Source organism: Xenopus laevis, chromosome 1L, assembly GCF_017654675.1.
Source record: "Xenopus laevis strain J_2021 chromosome 1L, Xenopus_laevis_v10.1, whole genome shotgun sequence".
Taxonomy (NCBI): Eukaryota; Metazoa; Chordata; class Amphibia; order Anura; family Pipidae; genus Xenopus; species Xenopus laevis.
The window spans coordinates 127,179,508-127,207,407 of NC_054371.1; the positions used below are offsets into that span (position 1 = coordinate 127,179,508).

The following is a 27,900-nucleotide window of genomic DNA, read 5'->3' on the forward strand; positions in this document are numbered from 1 at the left end:
GTTTCACAACTATATCAAACCATTCTAGCCACAGGAGACAAGCCATTTGAAACATCAAAAGCCCGTTGGCTAATGGATATTCCTCAAACTGACCCAAGAGGACTGGGAGGAAGACACAGACAACAATAACTTAATCTCAACAAGGGCTAGGATGGTCCAATACAAAATAATCCACTAATTGTATATAACCCCAAGCAAGTCGCAAGACATGGGATGGCAACCTGACCCCTCTTGCCCCCGGTGCATTACCTCCCCAGCAAACTTCTACCAAATGATGTGGTCCTGGTCCTGCCCCCCAATAACAAGGTATTGGACTAAAATTCTACTAACTGAGCACTTTGACTTCCCAACAATAGTCTGTCCCCTTATATTCCTCCTGGAAGTACTAGATGAAATTGTAATGTCCAAATATGCTAGAAATAGATACCGCTGACTATTATTCTACTCAAGGAAAAACGTAGTCATGCACTGGATGGGTCCCCAACCTCCTTCATTCAAGACATGGAAACATTTGGTTCACAACGCTATCCCCCAAATAAACTGACATATGAAGACAGAGGGACACAGTCCAAATATGAAAAAATCTGGACACCATGGTGTGAGGCGGATCTAAACTAAAACTTCTACTCTAATTTTGAATATTGCTCCTTACCGTATCTAAATATTGTCTATATGCTACTGATGTATCATTTAATGCTACTTCCAATTATTATACACCCTGAACTGAAATGGTCTTGACTGAATGTATGTTATTAAAAATCAATAAAAAAAAAAGTTTAAAACCTTTAAAAGAAATATATACAAACTCTTACAAATCAGCTACAAACCTGGTCAACTGCAAAATGTGCAAGTCACATCCAACTTCAGATTTAATAAAACTATGTTGTATCAATGAATATGTCATTTTTAAAGGCAAGTACAATTAGCATTTAATTATATAATTGTTTTCAGCAACATTTGGAGAGATATGTTATGTTTAAAGTTGCTGGGGAAAAATAAGCCAGTCTATAATTTACCTTAAAACATTTAATTTCAGCATAAAGTGGGCAGATGCAAAAAATATGCAAAATATGGATAACTTTATGCAAAGCTAAACTTTTTATAGTCCTTTATTAATTTCATCAAATCCTAATGCTAGTGTAAAGTCATTGTTTCACCTTTTTATGCAAATATAATTAGTCATATGAATTCCAAAAAAGTGGTGGAACTGATGTCCATTTCTGCCATGGGACAGTAGATATATAACTTGTGTTTTCTGTAGTGTAGTTCATACTGGGGCTCATTTATTAACACTGGGCACCATGCACAGTTACCCATAACAACCAATCAGTGGTTGGCTTTTAAAATCCAGCTGCAGGTTGTACAATGCATGCAGCAAGTTGATTGGTTGCCATGGGTTGCTGTCCATGGGCAAATTTGCCCAGTGTTAATAAATGACTCCCACTGTGTTAAAGTGTTTTCCGATTAAAATTGTTGATGCTTTATTAACCAGCAGCCAATTCCTTCTTTAATAACAATAACAGTAACTGATAAAGTAGTCACTTAGAAATGCATTATATCAGAAATAGTATACTGCACTGGCGATTGTTATTAATTAGAGTAACACGTATGTTTCTAGAAAGTCTATAAATCCATATTGAGTTTTCTAATGCCTTAGGATATGTTGGGTTGGTATCTGCTAATTGTATCTGTGAAACTACTGAATATGATCCATTATATATCCTATCAAAAAAGGTCTGTCATAATTTGATAAATTACTAATCTTACTATAAGGTTTGTAGTTAAGATCTGGGACCAATCTTGTTAAGAAGGATTGACTAAATATTTAAGCTTAAGCAACAGAAAAAGCATACCATAAACCCCAGGGTGTATCCTCTTTGCAATCATTGATTTATTCATACTCAGTTCTATAATAGAGCCGGAAAGCAAGTCCCTTGAAAATCAATGGGCCAGAGTCGCCTTGCAGAAAGATATTTTACAACTAATCAGATACCATACGATGCACTCTGGATCATTTCATTCAACAATGAAAACCTAATTAGAGACACGAGAAAGGATAGGTTTCCCTCATCAATACACTAAAAGATTTTTGTGTGCTTTTCTTTACCCAAGTTTATTTTATTTACTCAGCTTTAGCATAAATCTGGATACATTTCCAGTCATGTGCTCTGCTATTGCTAGCACTGCAGGGTTCTCACACGATCTCATGCAGAGTAAATCTATTTCACCTTTTCAAAACTCAGTAGTACACAACCTCTATTAAATGTAAATGTTATATCTTATTTTCTTTTTTAATTGCCAGCCTGCTGTTTAGTTATTGGTGTTCTTTTCAAGGTTTTTGAATTTGAATATTTTTCAGAATTTTCAAATATATCAAGTAGGCTGAAACCAATCTAAATAATACAAGTGCAAGCTCAAGAATAAAAATCTAAAAAAAATAAAATAAAGTGCTCATTCGACGCCACTTCCTTAAGAACATGCTAGTGAGAAAAATGAAAACAATGTAAACATAGGAGCCCATTGATCGCCTACAAATAATAGGAAATCTGGATGCCGAGATCATGTTCCTAAATGTTCAATTCATTAAATTATTTTCTTTCTTAGATCAATCCTGGATGTTGGACCCATCTGTATTCAGTGTGAAATAATGAGACATTTGGCAGATGTGAGGCCAAGATTAATTATTTTGTGACCTTCACTGGGCAGTAAAAAAAGGATTGTCACTGAATTCAATTGACTCAGCAATTTAAAGACTTCAGCAATAATGGTTAAGGCCAAACATAGGAAGTGTTCCTCGTTGATTCAGACTATTTCAGCTCTAAGAGTTTTATTTTCTTTCTGATCTTCTTCGTGCTATGTGTGCATGCACAGTAGAGTGAAAAGCTGAACTTTGAGCAAAAAGCTGCGTTTTTTTTGCTCTACTGCGCATGCATCAGCTTGGGGCTAATGAAAAATGAAGAAGCAGAGGTTCACTTTTTGGTTCTCACTCAGAAGTACCCAGGGCTGGTGCAGTTTTCCGCTAACTGAAGCACTGACTCAAGGTATAAGGTAAGTGATTATAAACACTAACCTAACATTTGGCACCCCCTGCGATTTCACTTTTTCTTCTCCTTTAAACATTTCCATTACAACTTTGGTATCCAGCCTTACTAACATTGATCCAGTGAATGATAGGCAGATGAAAGTAGCATGGGCTTACAACTGCTTCACTGAGAATCAGAGTTAAATTTGACAGAATTAGTGCTACAATTAAATGATGCCAATGCAGGATTCTGACATCACTCCAAAGGACACTGACAGCCAATGGACTAACACTGATGTACCACTGTGTCACCTATCATACATTTAGCAGTGTGTGCAGAGCCAGCCATTGGCCAGGAACACAGATAGAGATCTTAAAGGGAAAACATGGGAAAACATGTTCTTACAAAAAACATCAGTTAATAGTGCTCCTCCAGCAAAATCCTGCATTTAAATCCATTTTTTAAAAGAGCAAACTGTTTTTTTTTATATTTAATTTTGAAATCTGAAATGGGGTTATACATGTCAGTTTCCCAGGTGCCCTCAGCCATGTGACTTTTGCTCTGATCAACTTAAGTTACTCTTTAAATGTTCAAGTGATATCCCCCCTTCTCCCCCCCCCAGCAGCCTCTCAACAGAATAAAGGGAAGATAACCAGATAACAGCTCGTTAACACCAAGTAGTTCCATTGTGAAGCGCTGGCTCTTTCTGAAAACAGATGAAAAGGCAAAATGACCTGAGATGGCTGCCTACACTCCAATATTACAATTAATGAAAATACATTTATTGGTTCAATAATAACATTTTAAATGGTTGTATAAATTATGTGCAATGTACACAGTGTAACAGAACTTTAACAAAATGTCAGACTTCTCTGGCACAAAAAATGGAAAAAGTATTATTTCTCTAATGGGTTCCATTCCGTTTCAACTGTTCTTCATAGAAAAAGTTGCAGTAATTAAAGAAAAATATATTACCAGCAATCACGTATAATCTTCCAACTAAAAATTCAGTAGCGATGGAAATTGTGTCACACCCTAACCCTAAGAGCGTTTTGGTCTTACATTGAGCAGGAAAGCAGAAGAGGGAAAACAATCAACTAAGCAACACAGCTTCCACTTGCACTGACTTATATGTCAAGCTCCAATAAACACCTACTTAAGGTATCACAATCACAAACACTCCTACTCTAACCACTAACTACAACGCACTGAGCAATGGCCGCACCTCCTTATATAGACAGTGGGAGGGCTCAAATCACAGGCGAATATGACATATATGTTTTTTGTGCATATTCCAAGTTTTTTTGTGCATATTGCAAGGTTTTTAGCACATATTTTAGCCATCGAAACAGGCCCTGTTTTTTATGTGGTTTCCCAAAAATGTCTACCTCATTGAATTTTGCCATGAAACATACCTGTTGAAAAATTTTCATCACTATAAATTTTAAGCTTTTGTCCTAATAAACTGCAAGCCATATAGAAAGAATCAATGATATACCCCTATTGGATTTTAATAACTTCCAAATCATGAATATAGGATCGCTTTCCTTTCTCCAGCACACTCTGTACTCTCTGTCTTGAACGTTAACCTAAGAGACTTTGTTATTCACATAGTAACATACCAACAAAAGGAATCTAATATTTTTCTTAATCTGCAGCAGAAGCCCAGACAGATCAATAAAAATAATTACGCAGTTAGGCCTTTGATTTAATTCACCATGTGCTAATTGCCAACTAAACCAATTGAATTAGTATCCTATAAATAACAAAATATCCCTTCGCATTGTGAGTTTATAGGCTTGTAGGGAGTTATTTACCACTTATACTGAATGGGGTTTTACAATCTTGGGAAACAAAATACAAGCATTCAAATTGGCTTTGCTTAATATTGCACAGAACCTTTGGGAAAGGTGCAGGAATTAGATTTTGTAAATGTGTTAATTTCTAAAAATAAAGCCTTTATTGTAAAGTGATTTTATTCAGTGTAATAAGTGAATTTTTCCTTTTTCTGGCCTGCAATTGAGACTGTCTGGTTATTGGGGGTCACTGACCAAAGCAATCAAAATATAGATTAAATGTAATGCTTTAATTTTAATGTTATACAAATTTTTCCCTTATGTTGTGGTGTCACGTCCACCACTTCCCTTGTGTGTGTTACTTCACTTCCACCCTGCCATACGCTGAAGCCTGCGACCCTCACCCCCTAAGCTCTGCCAGCGGATTTCTGCAGTAAGTATTAGGTGCTTATATATATATATATATATATATATACTCAGTAAAAAAAGTACAGTAAAAAAGACTTGTAAAAGTTTTGGTCTCACTGGGGGACCTTTAATAATTCTGTATATACTATGCTATAAATATATACACAACAAAGAGGTGCACGCCAATCAATGTAAAAATATCAGCTGGCGGGGTGAAAGAAAAATGAAAAACAAGCAAAAAAGTTCTGCAGTCACAGGTCTTTTTAATCATATATATGTCAAATGCAAATGTCTTAATCACTAAAGTGTGAGCTTTCTCAAGGAACTGTGTATCAAACAGTGAGAAAACACCTCTTCTTCACTAATGAGCCCAAAAAAGTGCCAATATATATATATATATATATATATATATATATATATATATATATATATATATATATATATATATATATATATATATATATACACATACACTAGAAAAAACATGCACACCTTCTTACCGTGTACAAAAATCTCATCTATATTGATAGATAATCTATATGTACCTAAGGTTTCACTTTTATGAATAGTGTCAATGAACACTAAGGGGCACATTTACTAAGGGTCGAATTTTGAAGTGGTAAAACTTCGAAACTCGACCATCAAATTGTAGAAATTCGAAAGTCTGAGGGGTTTTTTTGAGTGAATTTAGCAAATCATTCGAATCGAACAATTCGAACGATTTAATTGATCGATCGAACGATTTTCAAAAAAAAAAACTTTGACTTCTAAAAACTTAGCCAAATACTGGCTAAAAGTTCTAGGAGGTCCCCATAGGCTAACATAGCAATTCGGCATGTTTAAGGTGGTGAAGTGTCAAAGTCGAAGTTTTTCAAAGAGACAGTACTTCAATTTTCGAATGGTCGAATATTTGAAGTTTTTTCAATTCAAATCGAATTCTGGCCTATTCAGTAGTCGAAGGACCCAAAAAATTACTTCGAAATTCGAAGTTTTTGAATTCGAAAATTCACTTCGAATTCACTTCGACCCTTAGCAAATGGGCCCCTTAATTTGGCATGCGAGCTTGAGCTTTGCATTTGTGTTTGAGTAATCTATTTAGAGTCAATAATAAGCAGAGTGCAATCATAACCAATACAATAGAAAGTACAAAGAAACAGGGCTACAAATAAAGTACCACCTATGGGAGAAGATATTCTATATTTCCTTTCAGAGAGGGATGTTGTATCTTTCTTAGAAATATAATAATAATAATAATAATAATAATAATAAAAGATCATAAATTTACTGAACCACTACACATTTAACAGATTTAAAACATGAGGCAGTGAAGTGGCAAGTATAGATTCAGTGCCATGTATAACAGGCAGTTTATGCTTATTCGATTGTCATGAAGGACGAAGGAGCATACAGTATCAAAATCCAACCCATGTGCTGCTGCAAAATTGAAAAATAAAATCAGTGCATCTGTATTTATCAAGCATATCTATATTAAATAGGCATTGTAACCCTTTTTTATGTCCACTAGACAACTAAATTGGCAAATTCTTTTATTTTTATGCTTTTAACTTTGAATATGCAGATCGGGGTTCAAATTTGTTATTGTATTTTTTTATTAATCTAATGGGGGTATTTACTAACCCTTTACTTTTTCTCACTCTAATAAAAAAAAAAAATCTACCAAACTCCAAAACATGAATACCGCTAATTTACCAATAATTCTTCTTGAATAGGTTAATCCAAAAAAAGTTGCGACAAAATTGTACGCCAATTTCAATCTTGCGACTCTTTTAAATTGACGCTCTGAAAACTCAACTTTATTGGTTTGTTGCTGCAACAACTCGAATTTATCAGATTATCGAACGAAAACCAGCACAGATCATGATGTCAAGAAACAACTTCAGGGACATCTACTTTTACATGGCCTTGACAGGTTTATTATGGAGTATTTTCGGATTTGGATTTTTAGCAGCTTTGGGGGGTTATAATAAATCTCAAAAAAAAACATTTTTTTTCCTCTAAAAATTCAAGTTTCTCCTTTAAAAACTTCACTGCATAATTTTTTTTTTAAAAGACCACTAACATAAGGACACTTTTTTCCTAAAATGTTTCAGTTGGTGCATTTGCACTCATGAAAAGCTGCTAAGTACTAGAATGCTCTGTGCATTGCACAAAGGAAGCAACATGTGAACAGTTATTGGCTCATTGAATCACTTAGAAAATCTATTAATCCATGGATTGAAGTGAGGCAAGTAGTGGCAAGACAATGGAAAAATTCAGTTGGATCAAGAGAGTTCATTGGCTTAGGTTTGCAATTTTGCAGTGCACTGTGGGGGGAGGCAAATGCTTCAGAATGAGCACTAAGGGGCATGCTTTTGCAATTGTGCCCCCTCTATCTGGCCCTTACTGTTTAGAGCAGAGACCTTCAGACTTTTTAGGTTCAGGCCCCCTTAGCACATAATAGGATTAATTCTATAGTTCAAGGTATATTCAAAAGTACTCAACCTCAAATTTTACCCTGTTTGACCTATTGGTCAGGGCCCTATATAATTTTTCATTCTATTCGGTCCTCTTAGGAGAGCAGTTCCAGTTCCACAGTTTAGAAATTATTTTATTTTATACAGTTTTGGTTAGATGAGCCAGACAATTAGTGATATTCCCAAACACAGGTCAGCTATCAGGAGTCAAAGTAGCTAGTTTTTAAAATTGTCAGTGAGGCATGGATAGTATGGTGATCTCAGTGATTAAATATATAAACCTTTCCTCCCAAAAAATGGGTGGTAACAGATATTGAAACTGTAAATGATGCAATTTATGTGGACACAAAGAAAAAATGCATTTTGGGGCTATTTATAAAAGAACAGGGAGATATTTCACACGAATATTACACATATTTTGGCTTGCTTGTAAGGCGGCTCACCTTATTTTATGCTGTTGCTATTAAATGTCATAACAATGTCTCCAGGGTAACCCTACTTTGTTAGTTGGCAGTAACAACACTTACAGTAACCCACAAGGTATTCATGTTTCCACAGGCAGATGTGCACGTTCTCGGTGTAGCTGACACATCACAGGTGAACAAATATTTTGATTTTGATTATTGTACCTGTATACTTATTTAGCATTTATTCTGCTGGATTGAACATCTTGATGAGGAACTGTTCCATAAAGCTGCTCCATAAGTCATGCTTCTTTACAGTACTATATTGTACCATTTATATTTATGGTTTATTGGCTGAAGAAACACACCTCCATAGTGCTCCAGTAGGACACAGAGGAGATGTTTTTGAGATAAGTCTGCTACCACAGGGAGACCCATCTATTAAAGGTTGCATTTTAGTGGTATTAAAGCTTCTTGAAACCACGATTAAACAACTTTTCTCAAATGCTATGAACATTATTAAAAGATCTGAATATAAAAAGTACAAACAGAAAAAAAACTGAACAATATTCTAAAAAAATATGAAACCCTCTAAAAATGTGAGTTTTTCCTTTAGTCAATTACTAAAAATATCTGAAAATCTTTTAAGGGGCAAATTTATCAAGGGTCGAATAGTAAATTTGAATTTTGAAGTGTCAAAATTCACATATACGAATTTTAATCCCGAATTCAAATGTGAGCTTTATCACACCTCGAAACAATGTACGGACCATGGAAGGTCCGTTGAGCCATTTGGAGATAATAGCCTTCCTGACATTCAAGGTTTTTTTTCAAAGAATACAATTGGAATTTTTGGGTCGGAACCATTCGAATATTAGACATTCAAATGTTTTATTAAATAACCTCTCAGTTGAATTGGAAGTATATTCAAATTGAAAAAGAAATCACATCAATTTGAAATTTGACCTTTAATTAATGGGCCTCTAAAAGTCTGAATGGTTAAAAGAAAAAAGTCCAATAGGATCAGCAAAGCTCCCATTGACTTCTATAGGGCCTCAACTACTTTTACTTGCTGAAGTTTTACACTCTAATTTAAGTTAAGAGAAATACAAAACACAATAGCTACCACTCTGTCTATTAACTTCATGCTGCCTTAAATTTATTTCAGCTTTTCATTTCACATTTATGTGTTTTTCCTGCACAGCACAGATGAAAACACCTCCCCAGCACAAGTTCTCACCCAGCCTTAATACAGTTCTCTCCATTGTACTGTACTCTCACTGCATGATCATTTACTGTATACATTAAAACATGAGTCAGTTAGTGATTCACTGTGAATCAAAAACCAATTGGGATTAACAGAATATTTGACTTCCTTACAAATCATATGGTTCAAGCTGTGCTGGGAAAGTTTACTTTTTGGGTTGTGCTGCCCCCACCACTTGTAGTGTAGTTCTGTGCTCTGCTGATGGGGTACAAGTGAATGTATTCTTTGAAGTTAGATACATGACAACTGTTTGGTGGTATGGAGAATGAGTAGTAAGCAGCATGAGCAGTTTCAGACCCCCTTCTTATGATGTCTATCCAGACAATAAAGTGCATTCCCTATAATGTTAGGTCTATCAAAATTACCATCAACATAACAATCCCTAGCAACCCAAATAAAACCTTATGGTGTTGCAACTACGGCAGCAGGAATATCTGCCAACATCACACCTCAAATAAAAAATATAATCAAAGGAAGCAATGCCGTTTCTTTTCAATGCCATTATTTCCAGATCCGCCTTCAAGATTAGACAAATGATCAAACAGCTGAAATTGTTCTCATTCTCAGACTCCAATAAAGAAAAACATTATTATCAGAAGGGAGCTACTCATAACACTTGTAATGATTTATAAACAGCAGCACATCATCAAAAGGAGATTTCAGATAACCCACTGTGTGCACCTTGGTTGAAGAAAATAAGGAATTCTTTTGAAAATCTTCTTTAACCTTTCTTTGCAAACAATAGAACATGTCATTACACATATTCAGTATATATCGGCTTGAACGACACAGAGCACTCATGGGACTTAATTTATATGCAAAAATGTAATGGTGTTAAGCTGGCCATACATTATAAGATCTACATGTTTGGCAAGGTAGCCAAACAAGCGTTTCTTATCCCAAAAGGTGGGTGGTATTGGGCTAATCCGTTTGTTTGGCAATTCTTCTTTAATTCAGTTAAGAACTACCACTTCATATATTCACATACAAAATTAGATCCTACCACTTGGAGTACTAGCACAGTATCTGGTTTCATTTATTTATTTGGGGGGTATTTTGAGAAAGAGAGAGAGCATTGTAACATTGGTGTAGGGAGGTGTAAAAACCATAAAACCCAAAAAGCTGCAGCATTCCATATTTATGATATACTAATACTACCTCCTTTGAGACTACCCAATCTCCCTCAGCTCGAGTCCTCAGTTTTTTTGTGGGTTGTCTCTTTATTACTCTCTTACATTTGTAAAGTATATATTTTTCAGGTCTTAAGCAAGAATAGGCTTATACCCTATTCAGGTAACCTTATAGCATACACACATCAAACAACTAGTTGGTTTCAGATAGATCACCAGAAATAATGACTTTTTCCGATGACTTTCTATTTTCTATGTGTCACCGTTTTTCTAATATTTAATTTTTCACCTTCTGAAGCAGCTCTGGGTAGGGGGGTCACTGACCCTGTAAACTGTTCTAAATGGATAGATTTAGTTGATACATTTCTTATCTTTGTCCCTGCTGAGCTGAATCCCTGGGTTTCATTACAGGCAGCTGTTAGAATTGATACAATAGTTACTAATACTCCAGAGATGCTGCAGAGATAATGTTGCAAAATTGTAACAGTTCAGAGTCTGCAACTGAATTACTGAGCTGCCAGACTCAAACACCAGAGACAGGAATATTCAACTTTAATCTTAGATTTTGGAAAAACAGTAAAAAAATAAATAATGGAAAGTAATTGAAAAAAAGTCTTTATTTCTGGGGAACAATCTAAAAACAACTGAATTGAAAAAAGTGTTTGGAAGGTGAACAGCCCGCTCTGTTTTTTTATGCAGTCTTTAATCCAAGAAAAACAACACCAGACCATTAGACCATTCTGCACTCCCCTTATTCACTCCTCACTCACTAAATCAATTTACTGAAATTAAAATGTGAGTCTTACTATTACCAGAGACATTCAATGAGTGAATGCAATCACTGGTTGATGAAACATTAGTACCATCTCTGGTTAAGTCTATGGCTCACTACCACTGGTTATTTAAACATTTCTGTGCAGGGTAGCAGGGGTACAACAAGTGGCTACAGCTAACCTAGAATTTTACTATGAGGAGGTTTTTCACTAATGACAGTACACTGGGTCCTCTATTGCTTGTTGTGTCCCAAAACCACTCCAACTATTACTGACTGATTTAACTAGTAACAGCACACTAGAGATCACTAAAACACCTAACTGTATCTTTTCTTTCTCTTGCAACACTGTCGTGCCATGACTTAAAATGGTATTGGGGTAAGACAGGCATTTTTTTCTGAGGCTAATACAGCCTCGTGTTTTTATATGGTCTTGGAACTCTTCTTTAAATTAATATCCTAATGTTTTACAAGATGGATGCAAAATGGAACCAAAGAACATATATACAGTAAATATAATTTTAATCATCACTGAATGTATAATTAGTTCTTTCTCAGGTTTCATAAGTTAGCTTTTCTTTTTCATACACTAAAAAGAACCTAAAGGTGGCCATACATGGATATATCCGCTTGTTTGGCGATGTCGCCAAACGAGAGGATCTCCCTCCGATATGCCCACCTTGAGGTGGGCAATATCGGGCAGATCCGATCGTGGGCCCTAGGGCCCAATGATCGGATCCTAGCATTCGCAAACGGGCGGTCGGATCGCGGGACCGCATCAACGAACAGATGCGCCCGCGATCTGACGGGATTTTTAATCCCATCCGATCGAGATCTGGCCGACTTTCGGCCAGATCTCGATCGGGGAAGCCCGTCGGGGGCCCCCATACACGGGCCAATAAGCTGCCGACTTGGTCTGTCGGCAGCTTTTATCGGCCCGTGTATGGCCACCTTAAGAAACCCTAGCTCTTCAACTAATACAATATGTTTGCTTTATGCTATGCCGTAGCCAGCTATTTTGAAATGAGGCCATACTGATACGAGAACATGATAATTACTTTAATACTGTCATTCAAAGAATGACAATGCAGATGCTTCTAAAAAGTGTAAAACTGCATCCATTATTCTGTAGGTATCAAAATAACCTTCAAATGTCCTATGATTCCCATACATCTAAAAGGCCACTTTGCCTTCCTTTTTTTATTTTCCAATATTACAGTATCTCTCTAATGGATATATGAAGAAATAAATATACATCGTTATTTTCCTTTTGTATTTATTTCTCTATATTTTTGCTGGTTTCGCTGTCTCAAACTGCAGTTTTAAAGAGATGACCAGGCTAATATAGTTTCTACCAATAGCCAATCTCTCAAGGACGAAGGTTAGGGGTAGAGGAGAAGGAGTATGTTAAAGATGAAAAACAGTACAGAGATTAAGAACCATACAAATAAAAGCTCTGTTCCTGATTACTGTACAGTTTAATAATGTGCTACACACTCCCAAATAATGAAACAATCATTTTATAGACTGTCCTATAATGTTGTGCTTGAGTTTACGTGACGTGACAATATTGTCCTATCTTCTCAGAAGAATAAAATATATTTAGCATTACACCAAGGATAAAGGAAAAAAAGGTAAATCCATCTAAGATGGTCAGAATAATGTTACAAATAGGGATGTAGCGAACTGTTCGCCCGCGAACTAGTTCGCGCGAACTTCGACCGTTCGCGTCCGCCGAATGTTCGCGAACGTTTGGGAACGTTCGCATTTTGAGTTCGCGTTTGATCGTTCGACCATTCGACCATTCGAATTCCTTTGATCGCTAAAAATCGAACGATTTCCATTCGTTCGAACGATTGTAAGCATTCGATCGAATGAAAAGCATTCGATCGAATGGCTTCGATCGTTCGATTCGAATGAAAATCCTTCGATCGAACGATTAAAATCCTTTGATCGTTCGAATCGAACGATTTTAGCGGGTGTTCGAAGTTCACGAACTGTTCGCGAACGTTCGCATTTTTTGCCGGTGTTCGCGAACGGCGTTCGCGAACACCAAATCGGCAGTTCGCTACATCCCTAGTTACAAATGATCAGTATTATGAATATTAACTATTGCATGCACCATACTGTATATTTGTGAACTTTAATAGAGCAGCATCAGTCATGGCAAACTTTTAAAGCACTATAACAACCTTTTCCATAAGACACACAGGTAAACAGGTTCACTTAGTTAGATATTGTCAATATATAATAATAAAGGCATTGTATTAACCATAAACACATATACTCTGCCATGCTAATCCCTGCACTGGCTTCCGCTACCTTGTAGAATAAAATTCAAATTCATGACACTGACTTTCAAAGCACTTCATAATTCTGTCCCTCCCTACATTTCTGATCTCATCTCTATATACTCACCCAACCGCTTACTACACTCCTCTGCTGACCTGCTACTCAACTCTTTTCTCATTACCTCCTCACATGCTCGCATTCAAGACTTTGCAAGGGCTGCACCCCTCCTCTGGAACTCTCTCCCACGGTCTGTCCGACTTTCTCCCAACCTTTCTGCTTTCAAGAAATCTCTTAAAATGCACTTATTTAGAGAAGTCTACCCTCACTCTGCTTAACTACCAAATGCAATAGCATACAGACTACCACATCTCTCACCCACTTAATTCTGATCTTGCCCATTCCCATATTTATGTCTTATTCCCTTCCTTTTAGATTGTAAGCCCTTTTGCACAGGGCCTCCCTCACCTTTTGTTCCTGTATTGGTTGTGATAGTTACATAGTTAAATTGGGTTGAAAAAAGACAAAGTCCATCAAGTTCAACCCCTCCAAATTAAAACCCAGCATTCATACCTACACCCCTCCCTACTTTTAATTAAATTCTATAAACACATACCTATACTAACTATAGAGTTTAGTATCACAATAGCCTTTGATATTATGTCTGTCCTAAAAATCATCCAAACCATTCTTAAAGGCATTAACTGAATCAGCCATCACAACATCACCCGGCAGTGCATTCCACAACCTCACTGTCCTGACTGTGAAGAACCCCCTACGTTGCTTCAAATGAAAGTTCTTTTCTTCTAGTCTAAAGGGGTGGCCTCTGGTACGGTGATACACTTTATGGGTAAAAGGGTCCCCTGCTATTTGTCTATAATGTCCTCTAATGTACTTGTAAAGTGTAATCATGTCCCCTCGCAAGAGCCTTTTTTCCAGAGAAAACAACCCCAACCTTGACAGTCTACCCTCATAATTCAAGTCTTCCGTCCCTCTAACCAATTTAGTTGCACGTCTCTGCACTCTCTCCAGCTCATTTATATCCCTCTTAAGGACTGGAGTCCAAAACTGCACTGCATACTCCAGATGAGGCCTTACCAGGGACCTATAAAGAGGCATAATTATGTTTTCATCCCTTGAGTTAATGCCTTTTTTTATGCAAGACAGAACTTTATTTGCTTTAGTAGCCACAGAATGACACTGCCCAGAATTAGACAACGTGTTATCTACAAAGACCCCTAGATCCTTCTCATTTAAGGAAACTCCCAACACACTGCCATTTAGTGTATAACTTGCATTTATATTATTTTTGCCAAAGTGCATAACCTTGCATTTATAAACATTGAACCTCATCTTCCAGTTTTCTGCCCAGTTTTCCAGTTTAGACAAATCACTCTGCAAAGTGGCAGCATCCTGCATGGAACCTATAGTTCTGCACAATTTAGTATCATCTGCAAAAATTGAAACAGTACTTTCAATGCCCACCTCCAGGTCATTAATAAACAAGTTGAAAAGCAAGGGACCTAGTACAGAGCCCTGTGGTACTCCACTAACAACACTGGTCCAATTAGAAAATGTTCCATTTACCACCACTCTTTGTAATCTATCTTTTAGCCAGTTCTCTATCCAGGTACAAATACTATGTTCCAGGCCAACATTCCTTAATTTAACCAGTAACCTTTTGTGTGGCACTGTATCAAATGCTTTAGCAAAATCTAAGTAAATCACATCCACTGCCATCCCAGAATCGAGGTTTCTACTTACATTCTCATAAAAAGAAATTAAGTTAGTCTGGCAAGATCTATTATGCATAAAACCATGCTGGCACAAACTCATAGTATTATGATTTGCTATGAAGTCCAGTATCTTATCCTTTATTAACCCTTCGAAAAGCTTTCCTACCACTGACGTCAGACTAACTGGCCTATAGTTTTGAGACTGAGAAGGGGATCCTTTTTTGAATAGAGGCACCACATTAGCAATTCACCAGTCTCTCGGCACTATGCCAGATCTCAATGAATCCTGTATGTAATGTAATGTATGTAAAATGTATGTAACTTCATATGTTCTATGTATGTAATTCATGTGATTTAGTTGTATAAACACATTTCATTTACAGCGCTGCACAATATGTTGGCACTCTATAAATACACGTTAATAATAATAAATAACCATATGATTTATCTATTCACAGAAAGTAATTTTATCCTTCAGTGGTCTGATTGTTTAAAACGACTGTGCAGCTTCTGACATATTGCAAAAACCCCCTCAAACCATAAACTGGAATTAGAAGTGATGTATAACCATTTGTTCCTGCTTGTTGGTGCAAGAGTGCATTCAATGTGCAGGCAACGAACATTCTTTGTGCTAATTTAGTTCCAAACATTATTTCAGATGAATTCATTCAAGGACACAAAACAGAAAGCTGCTTTTGCAATTTTTCTACTGAGATTTATAATGAAAAAACAAGAAATCAATGGGATGCAAACAGTTTCCCCAAATGGGTCTGAGTGATCGAGAAGAAACAAAAAGATGATAACATCTACCTATGGATGTCTAGATTAAGTTTATAAAATAAGGATACCAGTATGAGGTAAGCTATATTTAATGATCAAAGGCTGACTACAACACTGCCCTCTTGAATCAAACCAAAATGGGGAAACCCAGAGTAGGTGATAACAAATTGGAACTGGGTAACTAGAACAAAGTAAACTCCAAAAATGGGAAGCTACTGTATGTCAAGAACAAGCAAATGGAAAGGAAAACAGGAAGCAACAGAGGCAACAGGTGCTGTTACAATAAGGGGCAGATGTAGATACCAAGACACCACTTAGGCAGAAGAAGAGCAGAATACAGACAGTACAGGAGAAAGACAGGATTCTGACAATGACAGCAGGGTTTTTAGCTTTTGTAGCAGGATTTCTACCAACAGGATGCCATTTATAGACCTAGGGGCAAATTCACTAACCTCAGAAAATTCGCCAGCGACGGCTTCACTCATATCGCAACACTTCGCCAGGCGTAGATTTGCCAGGACATCACTAATTCACTAGAATCCAAAGTTGCTTCCAGGGCGCCGAACGCTGGCAAATTTGTGCTAGCGTTACTGCGGCAAGCAAATCGAAGTTTCGCTAGCGTTGGCTAATTTGCATGTGGCGGGAAGTTAAAAGTTGAATGGACGTATATGTTGCAGCAAATACATTACACTACACAAGCCCATGGAACCTTAATAAAATAAAATAAAGTTGTTATGTTGCCCTACAGATGAGCCCAGTGTATAGTTTATGTGCCATATGTTAGGAAATGTAGGGGGGGAGCTGGGTACCCCAGAAAAAAATCTATGATCTTTTGCAGCTTATCACTCTGAAAAATGAAATCATCACCGTTTTTTGTGACTTAGAAAAATTTTCAACTATTTTTTGAGGAAGTCCTATCTACTTTATTGCACTTTGCCTGGTCTGAGGTGGCCAAGGCAAGTCTGGTGCAAGAGGTAAAGTTCCAAAATCCACATCTTTCACCTATATGTATCACCACGTTCAAGCACTGAAACTTCTTAAAGATAAAGAATTGTCTTTTTTTTAACAATAAAAATCTGTAGCAAATGTGTAATCCAAACAAAGGCCAACCAATACCAAAACCAATAGAGAACTGGCTTACACAGAGCACTGGCATGAACCAAGTTGAAAACCTGTGGGATGAATTGGGACTCTGACCCAGGCCTAACCTCCCAACATCCAACTTCAGTAATACTCTTGCAACTGAATGGAAGCAAATCCATAAACAATGCCCCAATACTCACAGTAGAGTAGCCCAATAGTGTACAATAGATAATGTGCATAAAAATATGCAGTGTAAAAACTCATCTATGGAGATGTCTGCATATCTGCATGATAAAATTTAAAAAACAAGAATTTCTTCATTTAATAGCTGTAGTCATTCATTAATGGTTTAGTGCACAGCTATGATCCCTCCCCAAGTTTAAAAATAATTATTCATACCTTTCGAATGTGACATAAAGGTTACTTTTTAAAGTAAGCCATTTCAGAAACCTTTTTAGAGAAATAATATTATACTCCTGGGGAAAAAAAGTCTAACAAAATGCAGTAGATATTAGAATGTTGAATAAAACATGAATGCATGAATGGTATTTTGTTTTTAAATATGCAAGCTCAGACAATGTAAGCCCTTTCTTCCACAAAGGGCAGAGAGAAAATTATAATCATCCAGCACAGCCTAATATATATTAACATGGAAAGCATATGCCCAAAAGCACTGCAGTCATTTTACAATTTTGTGTACCTCAGTGCTTCTGAACTTTCAAGTTTGTCAGCAAGCTTCCATATTGCTCCTGTGTGTTATTGAGTACTACTATATACCCCGTGATATTTTAGGATGGACTGCATGAACAGATTTATTGTTTCACATAACAATATATATTTCTGCTGTTCCAATGTTTTTATGTGAATGAATTTTATGTGAGTGTATGAATTTCTGCTCATAAATCTGCATATAGAGGTATAGGACCTATAATCCAGAATGCTCGGACCTTGGGTTTTCTGGAGAAGGGATCATTCTGTAACTTGGACCTCCATACCTTAAAGGGATACTGTCATGGGAAAAAAATTTTTTTTCAAAATGAATCAGTTAATAGTGCTGCTCCAGCAGAATTCTGCACTGAAATCCATTTCTCAAAAGAGCAAACAGATTTTTTTATATTCAATTCTGAAATCTGACATGGGGTTAGACATTTTGTCAATTTCCCAGCTGCCCCTGGTCATGTGACTTGTGCCTGCACTTTAGGAGAGAAATGTTTTCTGGCAGGCTGCTGTTTTTCCTTCTCAATGTAACTGAATGTGTCTCAGTGGGACATTGGTTTTTACTATTGAGTGCTGTTCTTAGATCTACCAGGCAGCTGTTATCTTGTGCTAGGGAGCTGCTATCTGGTTACCTTCCCATTGTTCTTTTGTTTGGCTGCTGAGGGGGGGGAAAGGGAGGAGGGGGTGATATCACTCCAACTTGCAGTACAGCAGTAAAGAGTGATTGAAGTTTATCAGAGCACAAGACAAATGACTTGAGGCAGCTGGGAAATTAACAACACTAGCCCCATGTCAGATTTCAAAATTGAATATAAAAAAATCTGTTTGCTCTTTTGAGAAATGGATTTCAGTGCAGAATTCTGCTGGAGCAGAACCATTAACTGATTCATTTTGAAAAAAAAATTTTTTTGCCATGACAGTATCCCTTTAAGTCCACTAAAAAATAATCTAAATATGAAATAAACCTAATACAGGGTACTACTGTTTTGGCTCCAATATGGATTTATTATTAGTGATGGGCAAATTTGCGCGGTTTTGCTCCGCCGAAAAATTTGCGAAATTCGCAAAACGGCGAAAATTCGTAAAATGGCGCCGGCATTTCGTTTTTAACGCCCGCGTCCATTTTTTCGCCGGCGTTTCGCGAATTTATTCGCAGGCAATTCGCGTCTGGCGAATAAATTCGCCCATCACTATTTATTATGTATTCACTGGGATCAAGTACAAGGTACTCTTTTATTATTACAGAGAAAAAGGAAATCATTTTTAAAAATTTGATTGTAATGGAGTCCTGGGGAGATGGCCTTCCCATAATTCTGAGCTTTTGGGATAACGGGTTTTCGGATTAATGGATCCCATACCTGTATTGTATTCTATCTAAAAATAAAAAGAGGTAAACAGAGTAATCTGTGAATGCACAATGGCCAGCACTGACCAACATGAAAAATTTGTGGAAGAAGGAGGTTTTACGTTGTCATAGGGCTACTATAATTCATAGCATAAACCAAAGATACAGTATGTCAAAAAACTGGTCCATACTTTTACTTTAGGTAGCAAATAAGTATAAGAACAGTAGCTTTATTACTTGGAGTTCCATTTGAATGATACAGTTCTAGTCTATGAATTATGGATTTTTATTTAACTTGCTTTATTTTATGGTCACTTCTCTAAAATGATCTAAAGTTAAATAAGCAAATATAACTTTGCTTAGGGACACTTGGTTTGCAGCAAACAACAAATCTTGTGTTTCTTCTGGTCTAAAATAATTCAAAACATCTGATACCTAGGTACACCCCATCTGAGTCAATATTTGTTGTTCTATCGGGCAATTTCCTGGGGAATCCATGTTGGTTTCCTTCAAGGTCTAGGCCTCATTAGGAATTGCAAATGCATTTTTTTATTCTAAACAGCAAAGCTCAGGTAGAAATGTAATTGCATATAAACTGTTTTTTTTTTTTAGTTGATGTTACTTCTAACAAGGAAAAAGGAACATTTGCTTGTTTGTTTTGAGTATGTCTATTCCTACTGGGTATAATTAAGACTGATTTTTCTCTACACATTTTCCATGCTTGATATATCTTCCTACGACTGTATCTTAAAGCAACAAATGGCTATGGCATGCTGTTTCCCATAGAAACTATTACAACTAACCCTCTGTGTTTTCTTTTTCAGGCATTCATATAAATCCCCATAGTCCCATTATTGGACTGACCCATCAGGACACCAGGAGATCCTGATTTGGGCCAAAGCTATAGTGGGCTAGCTAAATCTATGTTTAAGTATGAATATTGTCTTCAGGTCTCAGGAATAATGGGACCATACAAAGTAATAACACTAGCTATCCTATTTTAGTTCCTTGAAGATTTTTTATAGACCAAAAACAACCCTCAGCAGAATAGCCAAAAAGCTGGGCCCTATCACTGGACTCCAAATGTGGTCTCTCACTGGACTCCAAATGTGGTCTCTATTTTCCATAGAATATACAATGAAATGAATTGCTACAGCTACAAAAACATATTTTGAGGGCCTAATTGCCTCTTGTTGATCTTTTTTCTCCAGACAAATTGGTATATCTGTCACAAAATACAGTAAATTGATTTATTTTTCTTAGCTCATTGCACCACTGCAGAAAATGTACTGTGTATTATTTCATTCCCACTTGCAGTATGTAATAATAAACACCTCCATGCTCTCTTTATTGTTGCTAATTTAATAAAAGTAAGTTGCATTATACACCCGAATAGGCTTAAAAAATGTGCTATGAAGATAAGTTAGAGTTCAACATAATAAGACTAGACATAACAAGGTTTTACACCCTTGTTGCAAAGACAAGGGTATAAATGGTTAGAGCTGAAAGGTAAGGACTGTTCATAAGAAACTAGCTCTATGAGGGGTTCCTGTGATTGTGGAGTAGATATTAGAATACTAGGCAAGTGTGACCACATATCAGCATTTCAGTTATTTCATTATAGTTTGCTGAAATAAAAAATACAATGAAGCTACCCACACCAGGGTTTTACCTTCTGTCCATGCAGGGAACAATTGTGCTTTCATTTGGCTCGCATGTGTGTTCAGGATATGAATCTTATATATGTAGTACATATTTCCCAGCAGCTCCCATATGATATATAATTTATGCTGTGTACACAGACGAGTATCATGCTCTATTCACAGGCTTGCCAGTATCATTGGTGTCCTATTAATAAATGAGCAATTGAGTAGCATTTTCTAAATGCTCAGCATTGTGTCACTCAAGTACCAATACAGGTAGCAAGTTCTTTTCTGCTGCTACTTTCTTGCTAAGCTTTTTTTGGCTGCAAAACATGATGTAGCCAAAAGGCTTAACTTGTTATTATTAATATGTAAATCATGGTTGTTCTAGGTTTGGATGTGAATATGACATATGCACAAACATGCACATACTAACCCATGTATTCTGTAATGTGCTAAACTCTGCAGCAAGGAGCTTCCCTCGTTGTAGCATAATGCTAAAGATTAGCATATTACCCACATTAATTAATTCAAATCTTTTTCAGCTAGAATTATTGAATTGAAAATGCTGAAACCACATACAAACATACCGTAAGTATGAATGATACATTAAAAAAACACACTTTGCACAAACCAGAGTCTTATACATAATGTCTGTATGGCAGATGTGTTTGAAAGTATCTCAACTGGTTTCTTAGTTTAGAAAGTAGAAAAATAAATTATTAAGAAAGGGCCAGAAAACTTAGTTTTGACTTGCTTGACTATTTGCTCAAAGAAAATAGTTGCCGAAATTCTTAAATGTTGTGCAGTTTTGCTTGCACCCATTCACCAACTAATGACAGATACAAAACATCTGATACCTAGGTACATGCCATCTGAGTCAATATTTGTTGTTCTATCAGGCAATTTCCTGGGGAATCCATGTTGGTTTTCCTTCTACACATTTATGTGTAGATATCATATCTCCATAGCTACCCTAAATACTTGCCACGCCATTAGTCATCCCCACTTTATGTATAAATGTATTCCATAGACTAGATGGAAGTATACTTTAAAAAGACTGTGCACGGCCATACAAAATATTTAATCTTTACATATGGGCCTACAAACAATGAAAGTATGATTGAAATGGAAGGTAAGATACCATTATTTAAGAATTTTAAATTGTGCAACATGAAATAACATACAGTATCTGAAACTGGTTATGTGCTAAAATAACATAAGTAGAAGTGATAGGAAATAAAAAACCTGTAAATGTAAAGATTTGCTTGTCAGTTCCATTTTACCATGGTGACCATTGTTACCAAATACACAGTAATATATGTACGCCTAAGGAGATATTTTATTGGAGGAATGGGATAATCCTTTAGTCCTCTCATCACCCTCCTACCAGCAAAAGGAGAGATTAAGGGTTAGAAAGGGGCATCATGCAGAGCTGAGTGACATTAAATTGGGGGCCTTCTTCCACCTGCTAGGGTTTAATCAATTTGTCAACTATTCAATCCCGTTTTACAAGTCTGATGACTGATATATGTGTGTAAAAGATTCAGCCCATTATGGGAGAGGTGGAACACGTTTCGTCAAAATGTAATAAACAAAATGAATGACTTTGTATTTAATTACCTATTAAACATATTATGTTATTTATAGACTCTTGCTTTCAATTCCTGACAAATTTATTTTTGGTGTGTGTTTGGCTGTTTTCATATAGATGTTCCATTATCTGCTTGTAGTGGTGACCAAAGCACCTTGTGCCACAGCCCAAAATGTAAATAGTGAAAAGATATCCAGCCAAAACTTTTTTTGCTGTGGGACAGCCTTGTTCTTCTGAATATGCTAGGGTTTGTAGTTATCAAGCATCTGTAGGGCCATTGTGGAACATATGCCTCCTCCAGCAACTAAACACACACATAGGTCTGTATACTCTTAGTGCATGGTACTATAGGTTAAATAAGCATGTGATTTTATTGCAGTATGTGTTTCTAATAAGCGGTGGGATTAAAATAATTAAGAGCACATTTAACAAGAAAGGTGGACAATTTGGCCATTTTGTTGTCAATGAGTGATGCATGTGCTGATTGCTAAGCTAGTTGAAGTCTAGGAGGTGACCCACGCCACTGCTGAAAGTGCCATGCCTGCAATCTACAGTGGGAGTCAATCTCTCCACTGTGACATATATATTAAAAGACAGGTATTGTATTGACTGAATTTTTCCTTTTCATCTAGAATTGCCTGAGGATACTGTTACGTTGTATTGATTATGTTAGGTGATTGAATCAAATTGCAGAGCACTAAACAGAAAGGCATTAAGTCTCTTTTTGTCTTCATTATAAGAGTATAGGTTGGAATAGATGGCTGTGACTATTTTCTCTCACATAAAGTCTAGTTGTATGCTTTATTTTTCAGAAATTAGTGTTTTATTACCTTTTACCTATTACTGGATATTTTATTGATCCCATTTAGTGAACTACTGTGAATTAGGTTTTCCAATCTTCCTGTAGAAGGTACCACGGTTTCTCACATAAAATAGGTGTTTTGGCAGTTCACCTTTTAGTTAACTTTTAGTATGTTATAGAATGGCTTATTCTAAGCAACTTCTCAATTGGCCCTCATTTTTTTTCTTTTTGTAAAGTTTTTGAATTATTTGCCTTCTTCTTCTGACTCTTTCCAGCTTTCAAATGGGGCTTACTGACCCCATACAGGCCCGGCCACGCCGCACGGGCGCCCTAGGCAAGCCGGGCCGACGCGGCACCGGCTCAGCGCGTGTGCGCATGCGCAAATTGGTGCTCGTGTGCGGTCCCCTCTCTGCCCAACCGTTTCTGCCCTTTTCTTCTTTCTTACTGCGCATGCGCGCAAACTTGTGTTTGCGCATGCGCAGAAAGAAGAAAAGGGCAGAAACGGGCAGAGATGGAAACGGACTGGGGGTAGGCGACAGAGGAGGTACGTGCCTGGCACTCCCCAGCTTTGCGCCCTAGGCACGTGTCTACTCTGCCTACCCCTTGGCCCGGCCCTGACCCCATAAAAAATACTACGTGAAGCTAGAAATGTATTGTTATTGCTACTTTTTATTACTCATCCTTCTATTCAGGCCCTCTCCTGTTCATATTCCAGGCTCAATGCACGGCTGCTATAGTAATTTGAACCCTAGCAACATGATTGCTGAAACTAGTGAGCTGCTGGATAAAAAGCTATATAACCCAAAAAACACAAAAAACAAAAAATGAAACCCAATTGCAAATTGCTTTAGAATATCAATCTCTATACCATTCTTAACAGTTCATTTAAAGATGAACTATCCCATCAATTGGCGTGTAATCCTGATTTAGAGACAATATTTACAAATTGACCAAGGTACAAAAAGAAAAATAAATCAGAATTTATCAAAACATCAGAATTTTTGCACATCTAGGTATGAGCCAAGCTCGAATGCAGCAGTAAGATGCCCAAGTGCAAGCAGTTTCAAATAAATCAACATTTATCAAAATGTCAGAATTTTTGCACATCTAGGTATGAGCCATGCTCGAATGCAGCAGTAAAATGCCCAAATGCAAGCAGTTTCCCAGGTGCAAAAGTACAGGTATGGGACCTGTAATCCAGAATGCTTAGGGCCCGGGGTTTTCCGGATAAGGAATTTTTCTGTAATTTGGCACTCCATGCCTTGTCTACTAGAAAATCATGTAAACATTAAATAAACCCAATAGTCTGGTTTTGCTTGCAATAAGGATTAATTAAATCTTAGTTGGGATCAAGTAGAAGATACTTTTTATTACTACAGAGAAAAGGGAAGTCATTTTTAAAAAAATATGGAATATTTGGATAAAATGGAATCTATGGGAGGCAGCCTTTCCGTAATTTGGAGCTTTCTGGATAATTGGTTTTCGGATAATGGATCCCATACCTGTTCTGTGTTTTGGGGTCCAGTGTTGCAAATGGTAAATAAGGCCATGTTTATATCCCAATAATAATACCCTTAACTTACTAAGAATGTAACTTCCATTGATATTGTAAAAGGGTATGTGGATCATCTCAGGTTTATGCATGTATAAGTCTAGTATCTTTAAGCTGCCATTCTAAGAAACGCAGTAATCAGGGTATCAAAAAGAGGCAGGAAACAAACTGCTAACCACAGTTAATGTCAAGCACAAAGCCAGCAGCTATAATAGACTGTAGCAGGTATGGCTAGAGGGTGGTGATTGGAGTGTAAAGGCAGCTCAGAAAAAAAAAATATACCGTACACAGACACATGCAGTGTGAGTCAAAGTGCAGTTTGGTTCTTGCATTATTCTGGAAGTTGTAGTTTAAAAGCATCACACTGATGCTGAGTTATTCCTGACCAAAATAATCCTTTATGACTTTACACACTGCCATCCCCTTGCCTTAGGATATGCAGCTTGAAAAGCACAGGACAGGGCAAACAGTGTGCGAATCTTCATTTCCCAAAGTATGTTTTCTAACCCTGACATTTACTAATGACATCTCATTAAAATGCATTCATACAATCATGATCCTGTTTTTCTATATAATAAAACCCTAGAATAAATATGGGTATTTAAAGAGCAAAGTGAGAAATATAATGACAAATTTAGTAGTTGGATTTTATTTGCTTTGTACTGTACTCTGTACATCTACTACAAAGATGGCAAAACCTAATCCAAACTCCTTTGGGTTGTTGTAAAACATAGTCGACCCTCCTCCTTTTCATTCAAAAGCTAAGCCAGGCTTCCCATTGTCCCATCCCCCAAGCAGGGATTGTACAGCATTCTCCTTTTTAACTGAACACACGGCAGATGCAAGGGGGGGGGGGAGCCCCCCCTTCTCATTTGCTGACAAAATTAACATCTCAGAAGGACATTTTTTTTCTTAAATGGACACATTTAACTTCCATTATTCTGCTTTAAAAATGCAGTAAAGTGCTGGGAACGCTTGGACACTCACACCAGCATGCTAAGTGTTAAAACTAACGTCAGCAAAAAAAATGACAAATGCCTTTGAATACAGCAAACAGCATAGCCATGTGGATTTATATTTCATTAAATGTAATGAGGATAGATTCACAGGTTACGAAGAAAATTTATATATACAATAAAAGGCAGTGGAAATAAAAATCAAATAAAATATTCAGATATGATGCATTAGGAATTCTCTCTCTTCCCCACTCCATCATTACAGAAACATTATTTCCCTCCATAAATTGCATTCTTCCCCGTGGGAATCGGGCTGCCAAATAATTAGTTGTAGTCAACACCAGCCCTCAGTTTATTTTGGCTTTTTTTGTGATTGTCTTATACAACAACTCATCATGTTTACATGCACCCTCATTGGCACCCTTTCTTTATTTTTTTGTTTTCCTCTCCAGTGCAAGGTGTGGAAATTAAAATAATATGTGCCTTGTCGATCAATCTAATGCTTTGTTCCCCAATTTCACAGTGGTTTTTATGTATTCTCCATGCTGGTTTTTACAGCTCAGCCATCCCATAGCTGCAAACCTGCCATCCCAAATGCTTTAAAAAAAAAAAATCACATGCAAATTGAGATCTGTTAATGCAGAGCCAAATAAGCTGGTGTTTGACAGACCATAAATCTTTGGTCCGTTTCCAAGGATGCAATTCCCTGCACAATTCTTGATTCTACTATAGGCTAATTTACAAAAAAACACAAATGATGTGAATAATGTTTATGATTGCAAAACCTGAAGTACTTAATGCTGTACCATTTAATGTACAGAACTGAGCATCTCTGTCATATATTAGGGTACCAAATAGCAGGAATCACAGAGAATGATTCTTCCCTCTTATAAGAATAGCAGCTAACTGTGCCTCTTACCTGTCTCCCTTTTCCAGCAAATTTGTTCAGCTAAGAGTCCCAATATCCCGTGCAACTTGCAGGATACAGAATCCCATATAAATGCATCCTGATCCTTGCTCTGTGATATCCTTTTTCCCCCTGCAGAAATGCACCTGCTTTTTTAAGCCCAGATCATTGCATCAATCACCCATTTCCTTGCTCTTGTCTCTGTATATGTATGTTCCAAATACTGTAGATCCAGGTTTGTCAGGCTTCCACTGCTTGTATTAATGGAAGGAATTAGAAAGCCACTTGCTCCAGAGAGGAGAAGGAGGAGGGGGAGTAACCGAGACAATGAGCATGCGCAGGGCTGGTCATTAGTGCCTCTCTCAAGCACGAAAACACATCTATTGGTAAAGGAGAAAAAGACAGCTATAAGATCTTTGAGAGTATTGGTTTGTGTCAGAGATCTCTAGTGATACTTAGCACGATCCTTTGCTTTGTATCCAACCTATGGCCATATTATACAGCATCCCTTGTACAGGTGCTTTATACCACTGCACCAAGTGCACCTGTGTTTTTGTTAGTGGCTTTTTGTTTGCCTATATATATGGAAGGCTGCACTAGAGACTGATGCTTGGAGCAGATCTAAAAGCAGCATGTTATCTAAACCACATCGCTGATACAGGATTTTTTCACAGCATTCCAAATAAAAGCACTTGTCAGGGAATAAAACAGAGCAGCAACTCAATTCTTGCACAGTTAGAAATTAAAATTAAAAATACCTTGGTAAGAAAAAATTACAGTGAAGTAAATATACTGTATATATATTATTTCATTTCTTGTAAATGTTTGATATACATAGAGACATATATTTCTGCTCAGAGAAATATGGTTATATCTGTGCAAGTACAAAGTATAACATCCGCATTACAACTATTTTGAGCCAAGGAAATTGCCCACCAATGTAAATATAAAGCCGCCTTATTCAATTAATGTCATTGATAATTTATAAGGATATATTTTTTAGCTAGTGCCTTTTCACTTTAAATTTTATAATAAATGTGTATAAAATAATAACAAAAGTTAGGCAAGTGATTTTATTTACTCACCTGAAACCCCAGGCCAGTTCACCAGTTATTCCAGTGAGCACCATGGAGCAATCATCTTCCTGCTTCTTCTTTCTTCTTGCAGCTGCACATGCAAAGTAGAGCAAAAAGCTGAACTTTAATGAAAAAGCCGGCTATTT

The 27,900-nt window shown here is 36.9% G+C and overlaps 1 protein-coding gene across 1 annotated transcript in view; it reads right to left on the reverse strand.

Moving 5' to 3' along the window:
* Positions 1-26,986, reverse strand: part of plppr1.L (phospholipid phosphatase related 1 L homeolog) — an 83,427-nt gene extending 56,441 nt beyond the window's left edge. Inside the window, exon 1 of the mRNA XM_018257213.2 lies at positions 26,691-26,986. The gene's annotated coding sequence lies outside the window, so the exon portion shown is untranslated. The remainder of the gene's footprint in view (positions 1-26,690) is intronic.
* Between the last annotated feature and the right edge of the window lie 914 nt (positions 26,987-27,900).